We start from the raw sequence: 8,622 nt of genomic DNA on the forward strand, positions 1-8,622 counted from the left end.
TAAATGTTCAAAAATTGAAAAATTGTCATGTTTTCAAGAAAATGTTGACAAATTTGATAAATTATTCGTCTTTTTGAAAAATATCTACAGTTTCAGAAAAATGTCTACAATTCTAACTGTTCTCAAGATTTGGAAAATATTCACAATATCAAAGTATTTTTCAAAAAAAAAGGTTCAGAAATTTGAAAAAAAATCACGTTTCCAAAAGAAGTTCAAATTTTGAAAAACATTTCATATTTTTTAATAAATCGAAAAGTTGAAAAAACACATTAGTTTTTTTAGCAATAAAAGACGCTTTAGCTAGAATGTCCGGTCCGGTTGTATACCAATTTTGATCTTCTACAGTATTCCTCATAAAAAAAACACCTACAGTACGTCAATTCTAGGTGATAAACTACTGCGCCACACAATTGTCAACAACTCGTGATGGTTCTGGTGGCTAGTAGCAATGTCACGACCCTTGAGTTCTTGTGTTCGATGCGTAATATTAGCACTGTTTTTTTTTTGGATTTTCGATCCGTGCGTGGGACAGTATACAATCACTAATGGGCCGGCCCAAGGCGGACTCAGAACAGGCCAGATCTCCGACGTATTTTCTAGAAAGACCATCCTACCCTTTATTATGAAGGGGTATGAACAGATCTCGTTCGTTGATGTGTTTCTGGAGGGTTGTACCGAAGAAGAAGTGGAATGTACACTTCAAAACAGAAACTTCAGTTTGTATTCAACAGCTGCACCCACTCCATACACCTTGGTCATCTTCACAGAAGCAACCGACAGATACTTCTGCTACCCAACCTGGAGCACAAGATCATGCAGCTGATGGCGAAGAATGCAGTGAATGGTGCTCGTCTCCTCTCTGGCGATGATCGACATTTGCCAGGCAACCCAACTAGCTCAGAAAACTAAATCACTCACGTATCACACCAAGTACGTGAATTCAGAGGCTGGCAGCGAGAGAAATATATAGCGAATTAAGGATGCACGTTTACGCCACCCAGGGCACGGCGGCTAGGGGTTTACCCCAAGTAACAGGAAGATGAGCTCCAGGGCTCTCATATACAGTAGATCCGGGCATTTCTACCCATTACAACCAGTGAAAGGTAACTTCAACGCTAAAGTAAAGCTGGTGAACAAGGAGACAGTGAAGGTCATAATCCAAAATAGCGACAGCCCTAGTCTTCAGAGCTGTTGGATGCGCGATGAAGGGTGTGGCAGTGTGTCGTGTAACTCCGGGGAAAGCGGTAAGTTGCTGTTAGATTTGATGAAGATAACCGCTGGGTGTCGGTTTCTTCGGTTAGATATGCAAGTAAAGGCTCCAGCAAGCATTTCTTCAGCAAGATATGTATCGTTCACGCTTCTGCTAGCCTAGCCTAGGAAAGGCTCCAGCAAGCATTTCTATTCCGCAGACTTGCAATTCAACTGATCACAGTTCTTGGCAGCACTCCAATTCTGAAACGTTTTGTTTTCAAGTCGGTTAAGCTAATAAGAACATGTTAGCTAGCTGCCTAGCTAGTGTACTTCTTGCAGAGTCGCATTTCACTGTGGCCTTATTACCTCGCATGAATAAACGTTCTGCTGGAGTTGCAGTTCTCGGCGAGAACCGTGAGTACAAAACCTTCTCCAATTACCCACACCAGCAAAATTCAACCAGCCATTTGAATTCAGTTTTATTCCGGGCAGGTACCTTTCATTTCCATGTTATATCTGTTGGCAAAGCAGCAGCAAAAGAAATGTGTGAGTACTTGGCATGGTAAAAATACTTTGCGATGCACTCATACCAAATGAGCACAATACTAACCATCGTGTAGCGTGCATATAATAATGAATGTGTACCAAAATCCATCTAAGATGACCATCTTAGGTACACTGCATCCGAGGAACAGTTAAAACCTCATCCACCGAACAGTGCCATGCTTGTGTGGCTGTTGCAGTATTACAAGACTGCCTCAGTCAACCACACCTTTCCCCAACTCATTTGGTTGCTTCCGAGGAGATTGATCTGCAAAACCAAGCAACATCATAGTTGAGATTAGCTACCAACAGTACATGCCTGTCTGACTGAAGTAGATAAAAGAATGATCAGAGCTGGTTACTCAAGTACCGCATGTAAACAGTTGGGCACCAAGTAGATACCCAGCATAATCGACATCCTCATTCACTGTTCACTTGATCAGACCAAATTTTCACTACTTTGTATTGGACGGTAATGGGAAGATAAAAAAAAATCATAGAACTCGGAGTACAGATAGCACAAAGTGGTGCTCAGAAAATGGTTGGGGAGCGAAAATACAATCATGCCTCGTTGAGCTTTTCACAATTCCAGGATTGCCCTTCAATGTGAATTCACTGATTCAGCACTAGCAAGTCGCACAAATTCACTGATTTGATCGGCACATGATTACCTCTACCGCTAACAACAATTTCAGAATTACCTCAACTGTAAAACGCTGCACAAATTCACTGATTCAGCACGGATATGCACTATACCTTCAGACTCCACGCCTGAACTGCTACAGTATGCTGCCCATAAAATTCATTGACAACAATTATGCAAAATGTAAAGGTACCACGTTCAGTAGAATGTAGACTAAATTGGAAAACTGCAAAACCTTATCAGTATGCCGTGATGGTCTTTTGATCCTTAAAACTGAACGTTCCAGGTACACCATCAGGTCATCATGAGTTTTGGACAAAATGTAAACACAAGTGGCTGCAAAGCTTACCAAACAAACATAACAACACCTGAACAGCAAGCAAACAGAAATTAGAAATACAAGAACACCTGGTACTGATAGCAACATAGCAGTGTGAAAAATTGATAACCTTAATATCAGTAGCTTGATAGCTTGCATTTAATATCAGTGCGAAAAAATGTATAACCTTAATGCCATACTAATGCCATATAGATATTTTGACTGTGACACCCAAGATAGGGAAGTAGACTAACACGTCTTGATGAATGAAAATAACCCAAATTTAAATGCAAAATACGAAGAAACCTATAAGATGAAGCAAAACAAATAAATGGTCATCACAGGTTTCATTGGTATTTACTCTTGAGCAGAAAAGAAGAGAGACTTGAAAAAGGCATTGGCTGATAATTACGTTGGTTTTCTCGACTATTTGAAAGACATGGGGCGCTGAGAAACAAATCTTAAATACTCCCTCCGTCCAAAAATACTTGTCATCAAAATGGATAAAAATGAACGTATCTAGAACTAAAATACGTCTAGATACTTCTTCTTTTATCCATTTTGATGACAAGTATTTCCGGATGGAGGGAGTACTTTCTAATATAGCAGTGGAAGTTGGTATTATTAATATGGCACAGTAGGAGTAAAGTTTCAGTTTAGATGTACTCACCAGAATTTTGTATAGGAAGGAAGACGACGGCCACAAGACCCTCATGTCATGAAAAGAGTTGGACTCTACAGGGCTGAAAGAATGTACAAGGCATTGTCCTGCACAGTGGATGGGAACAAACACACTGTTATTAAGCAAGATTGCAACAAAAGGGCAAAGTGGAAAAACACAATAAAGTATGTTTGTGTTACCTTGGATCATTATAGTACGATTTTCGGGATGGTTCCCTCCTGTCTTATCTGCTGGTTGCTGCACAATCCGACATTTAGCTCTTGCAGTGATTTGGGGAGGCCATCCTTGGGCAATGATGAGAGGGCTGGACATTCATAGATTGTTAATTTCTTGAGGCTGGTAAGGTTGCTCATCCCTGCAGGGAGTTGGTGAAGGTCCTTGAAACATGAAAAGTCAAGTTCCTGGAGGGAGGAGAGGAGTTGAAGGGCGTCCTCTTGCTCCTTGCTGAACCGCTCCATCCCTTCACACCAATTCCCTCGAAGTTTCAGCTTGGTGAGGGAGGAAGAGAGGAATCTACAGACGGGTGCAGCAAGAAATCCTGCTATGTCATCTGTCCCGAGCTCATGCAGTGTGGATGAAACAATCTGTGTCTGCTGCTCTTCACCTCCCTCAGCATCCTCCAAAGCCCGTCTGGGATTGGGATCCCGATCAGCAAAAAATCTATGGCTTCCCCTGACTTCTAATTCCTTGAGTTGGCCGCCGGTGGTAATGAGAGACCACAAGACCTGACATTTCAGATCCTCTCCACAATTACCCAATTCTAATCTGATAAGAGAGGAGAGGTTTGAGAGGGGCTCCAGTGTTCCCATACCTTGCACACCCACAAGCTCCAGGAACTGCAGGGAGGAAGGAAAAAGGTAACGGGAAAAGGAGAAGGTGGATAGAAACTTTGGGGACCATCGTATTGTTAATCTCTGGAGGGATCGCAAGGCTTGGAGCCATCCTCCACCAGGAACAAGAGTTGGAGGGTCAACCAGGACCAGCTCTGGGCAGTAATTGAACCACAATTCCCGTAGTGAGTCACAGAGATGAGCTGGGAGGAGCAGCACCCCATCATCCTCTTCCTCTGCTGCTGCTGTTATTTCACCTCCCCCCATCTCTGATGCTTCTTGTGTTGTTTGTTGCACATCCACCCCCACTACCAGCTTTTTTATGCTTTTACACCACCATATTACCAATTTGGAGAGCTTTGGGAGGTGGGGGAGGAGCTCTGTCAGTTCCTTGCCAGTATTACCATTTAATTTGTAGATCTTGATATACTCAACAGGGAGCTGCCATTCCACATCACTCTGACCTCCTCCTAGTGGTCCAACTAGACCAACTGATTCTTTTACAATCAATGTCCTCAGCGAGGTTAGCATCAGAAGGTGCTTCAACTCCAGAGGTGGGCACTTGTCCAGTGTCAGCTTCTCAATACCTGTTTCTTTACTGAAAAGTAACACTTGGTCTAAGCTAAGCAGATCACTCTCTCCGGTAATTTTCAATTCTGCTCCACCGGATGATCCTGAGTATGTAAACCTCTTTAATAGTTTCACATTTGCTAACTCGACATTACGCAGACTTTCAGTCCAGGAGATGGGAGACAAGAATTCTGGACAGTCCTGTATCTTGAGCTCCTGTAGTTTAGGATAAAGAATATGGTTTGAAATTGGAAACTCTAAGAATTTCGGGCACTCTTTAATAATCAGCACTTGCAAGAGAGGGAACGTATGAGCATCCGTTGGCAACCGCTCTCCATCCAGGGAAGAATCTCGTTCAGCTGGGAAAATCCATTTTTCAAAACTTCCTAGGCCAATGAGTTCAAACTTTATTTGCATGCAAAAGCTTTTCTCTATAGTAAACTCCTTCGGCCTGGCAATATGCTCAAACCTTAATTCACGAAGATCCCACGCCTTCCCTAAAGAAGGAAAAACTTCCCAAGAAACACCATACAGATAAAGAGCTTGTAGACCTTCAGCAGCGAACTCATCACCCAGCCATGATGGACAAGAAGGACCTCCGTGCCCTCTAATGCACAACACCTGAAGATCTCCATGTGGATGAAGGCTCTCAAGAACCGCTGCTTCCACACCAGGATCAATACTAGATCGCTTACTATCCCAGTCCAATGTTAACCTCCTCAAGTAATTTTTCTCCATCAGTTTTGCTTGAGCTGCTTCTTCTGTTGTATCTATCTTCTCAAGGTTGTAGATGCAAAGCTCCCTTAGCTTGGTCAAGTGCTCTAGTTGCTTTGGTTCAAACCCTTCACATTTTTTATTGACTTCAAATACCTTTAACTCTTCTAAGAGTTTAAGCTTTCCCACATTATAAATATCAGAATGAAGCTTATCATCATTTGGGACATAAGAATGGCACAATTTGGCAAGGTTGCTCATGTCATCAGGCAAATCACGACTGCCATTCCACCATTTAAGATCTAGAATCCTTAAATGATAAATTTTAGAGATGCTAAGTGGTAAATGCATCTGGATGTCATGTGTCCCTAGACATAGGTATCGTAGGTGGAGAAGTCCCGAAAAGTTATGTAACATGAACTCCACGGGACAAAGCATTTTGGGCAAATGAAGAACACGAAGAGTGTTCACTTCCCCCAAAAAATCACCAAATATCTTGAAAAAACCTTCATCCATTTTTCCAAATAACATCAATGCTTGCAATTCTTCAACCTTAAATCTTGTCTTTAGTTCTTCCAATTCACTCTTCAATTTTTTACCAGACACTTCATCATATTTACCTAAACCATATGTGCTTATAGACAAGTGACGGGTGGTTGGCTGAATCTCTACTGATCCAACACTAGGGAGACTTAGACTAAGACAATCATGAGATGCAACCTTCAATGCCAAATCATGCAGCAGGTCATGCATAACATAACGCATACCATAATAAGTTTTCTCTTCTCTGAAAAATCCATGGATGACTAACTCATTTAAATTGCTCAGACCTATGTCTTCAAATATTTGGTCTTGCCCATTGGGTTTCAAAATATCTAGTCCAATCCATAGACTGATCAGCTCGTCACTTCTGAAATTGTAATCTTCAGGAAACAATCCAGAATAGGCAAAACATTGTTGCAGATGGAAAGGAAGAAAGTCATAGCTAAGCTTCAAGGCAGGCATAATTGCATTGTCATCGTTCTGCTTCTCCCATCCTTTACTTTTGAGGACCCTTTTCCAGTGACGCAAACTAAGGTCTTTACTCAGTAATCTACCAACCGTTTTTGCCGCAAGAGGGGAGCCCTTTAGTTTTTCCATTATCTTATCTCCAGTCTCAAGCAAAAATTGTTTATCCCTTGGATATTGCTCATCACCAAAGACAAATGCAAGGAATAACTTTCTAAACTCTTTACACTCTAAACCATTCAGCTTAATTGAGTGGCCAGGTGTTTCAACCTTCTTTGCTATTGCTTGAAACCGAGTTGTGACGAGAATCATGGAACGCTTTTCCTTTGATTTATTGAGTGTCGACAATAATTTTCCCCAGTCATTCCCATTATTAATCTTCCATATATCATCCAATACAAGTAAGAACCTTTTAGATTTTAATCTTTGCTCAATCAAATCTTCAGTTGTACTGCCACTTTTTTCCTTTTCAACTGCAGGGGTACATGTTTTAATCTGCTCTAGCACCTTATCCAAATTGAAATGGAGTGACACACATATCCAGATCATGACTGGAAAGTGTTCCTGCACTTGTTGGCTGCGATATACGTGTTGTATGAGAGTTGTCTTCCCCATTCCCCCTGAACCAACAACCGGAAGCACAGTTATACCCTTGTCACCGTATTGACCCTTGGTGATGTTCTGTATAATGCTATCCATGACACGGTCCCTCCCATACAGTTTTGGCTCATCAATTCGACCCTTGGTGATAGGACGACACTGGGCAATGTCTGAGACACTTCTAGGGTCACAACTCTGCAAAAGGCCATTAACATTCTTCCGCACAAGCTGCAATTTCTCTATGATGTCCTTCATCTTTCGAGAGAAATCAACCCTATTAAACTCAAACTTTGCCATTTCTTGCACACTGCCACAATCTTTCTCACGAATATGTGGATCCTGGGAGGATGAGCAAGGTAGGAGTTTACCAATCAGCTTGGGCATGCATCCGCTGACTTCTTGATTGGTGTCTTGTGCTGAGGAGGATTCGCCGGGTGACCTCTGCCGGCGCTTAGCATGCTGCCAAGGGCAACAGCTAACCAGTTTGCCAACAGCTTTGACAGTGTGGCGAGCATTGAGGGCAAGGTCGTGGAAGCCACCCTTGTCGTGCTGGTCGGCAGCATTGTACGTGCCATGGAGCTCGTCGTGGATGCGGAAGTAGTCCAGCTCGTCCAGCAAGTCTTGGGCATTGTGCGCCGAGTCCCGCAGCCTCTGCAACAGCTCCTCCATGGCCGGGCCACCGATCTCCTTGCGGCCGGCATTTTCAAGCGTTGCTTGCACGAGCAGCAGTTCCATCCTGAGGGCCTAGACGTTGGGACCAAAGTTCTTGGTGGCTGCCCAAGCCTCCAGCACGCCATCTGCGACGGGGGCTAGCGCCTTCCCCACCACCCATTGCGCCGCGCCGAGGGCCACGACGGCCATCCTCTGGCGTGATGCAGGGATGGACGACACGTGGCGCCTGCATCAATCAAGGAATCAAAAGGAATTTGATGTTAAAAGTTAAAACGGCTGCTGGAAGCTGCAAACTAAAGGGGCGGAGTGCGTGCATAGTACGTACGTTGGCGCGAGCGCACCGCCTGCCTGCCTTTGCTGCCGGTGACAGATGCCGCTGCCTACTACCTAGCTGCTGCTGCTGCTGCTGCAAATGGGGGGTTGAGTCGCAGCACAGCAGGCCAGGTATGGGTACCTGTTGAGAATTTGCAATCACAAGAGAAATATAAAGGAAGGCATGAGGCCAGGAATTTGCAGTCACATTCTTTAACTTTATACTACCAACTATATATGGGAATTAATTAAGCACATAAATAAAATAAAAATGGTTAAAGAGATGTTGTTTATTTGTTTCTGTGTGGTCAACCAAACTTATATTACGCATTTACCTACATATCGTTATTCAAATCTCGCAAAATCCATTCCATATTGCTTTCAGTATTTTTCAAATCCAAACTTAGGCATCCTCCTTTTCATATTTCTTTAATTTCCAAATCCACGACGGTAGCACCAGCACGTAATACTATTGCTTAAAGGAAACTTGCGCGTTTCTCAACCAAAGCTAGGCCTAGCTAGGCATTCATCCTGGAGC

General features: G+C 43.1%; 2 long non-coding RNA genes and 1 pseudogene across 2 annotated transcripts; all 3 read right to left on the reverse strand.

Moving 5' to 3' along the window:
- Positions 1-967: 967 nt before the first annotated feature.
- On the reverse strand, positions 968-2,020 carry LOC119366729. The gene is made up of 3 exons (XR_005176093.1): positions 1,802-2,020; positions 1,558-1,707; positions 968-1,452 (listed from the first exon to the last, which is right to left on the reverse strand). It is a non-coding gene; the product is annotated as an uncharacterized LOC119366729 (long non-coding RNA).
- A 74-nt stretch (positions 2,021-2,094) lies between these two features.
- Positions 2,095-3,596, reverse strand: LOC119361643. The gene is made up of 5 exons (XR_005172924.1): positions 3,558-3,596; positions 3,367-3,464; positions 2,613-2,745; positions 2,436-2,523; positions 2,095-2,333 (listed from the first exon to the last, which is right to left on the reverse strand). It is a non-coding gene; the product is annotated as an uncharacterized LOC119361643 (long non-coding RNA).
- On the reverse strand, positions 3,597-8,196 carry LOC119366674 (annotated as a pseudogene).
- Between the last annotated feature and the right edge of the window lie 426 nt (positions 8,197-8,622).

This window comes from Triticum dicoccoides, chromosome 2B (genome assembly GCF_002162155.2).
Source record: "Triticum dicoccoides isolate Atlit2015 ecotype Zavitan chromosome 2B, WEW_v2.0, whole genome shotgun sequence".
In the NCBI taxonomy this organism is placed as follows: Eukaryota; Viridiplantae; Streptophyta; class Magnoliopsida; order Poales; family Poaceae; genus Triticum; species Triticum dicoccoides.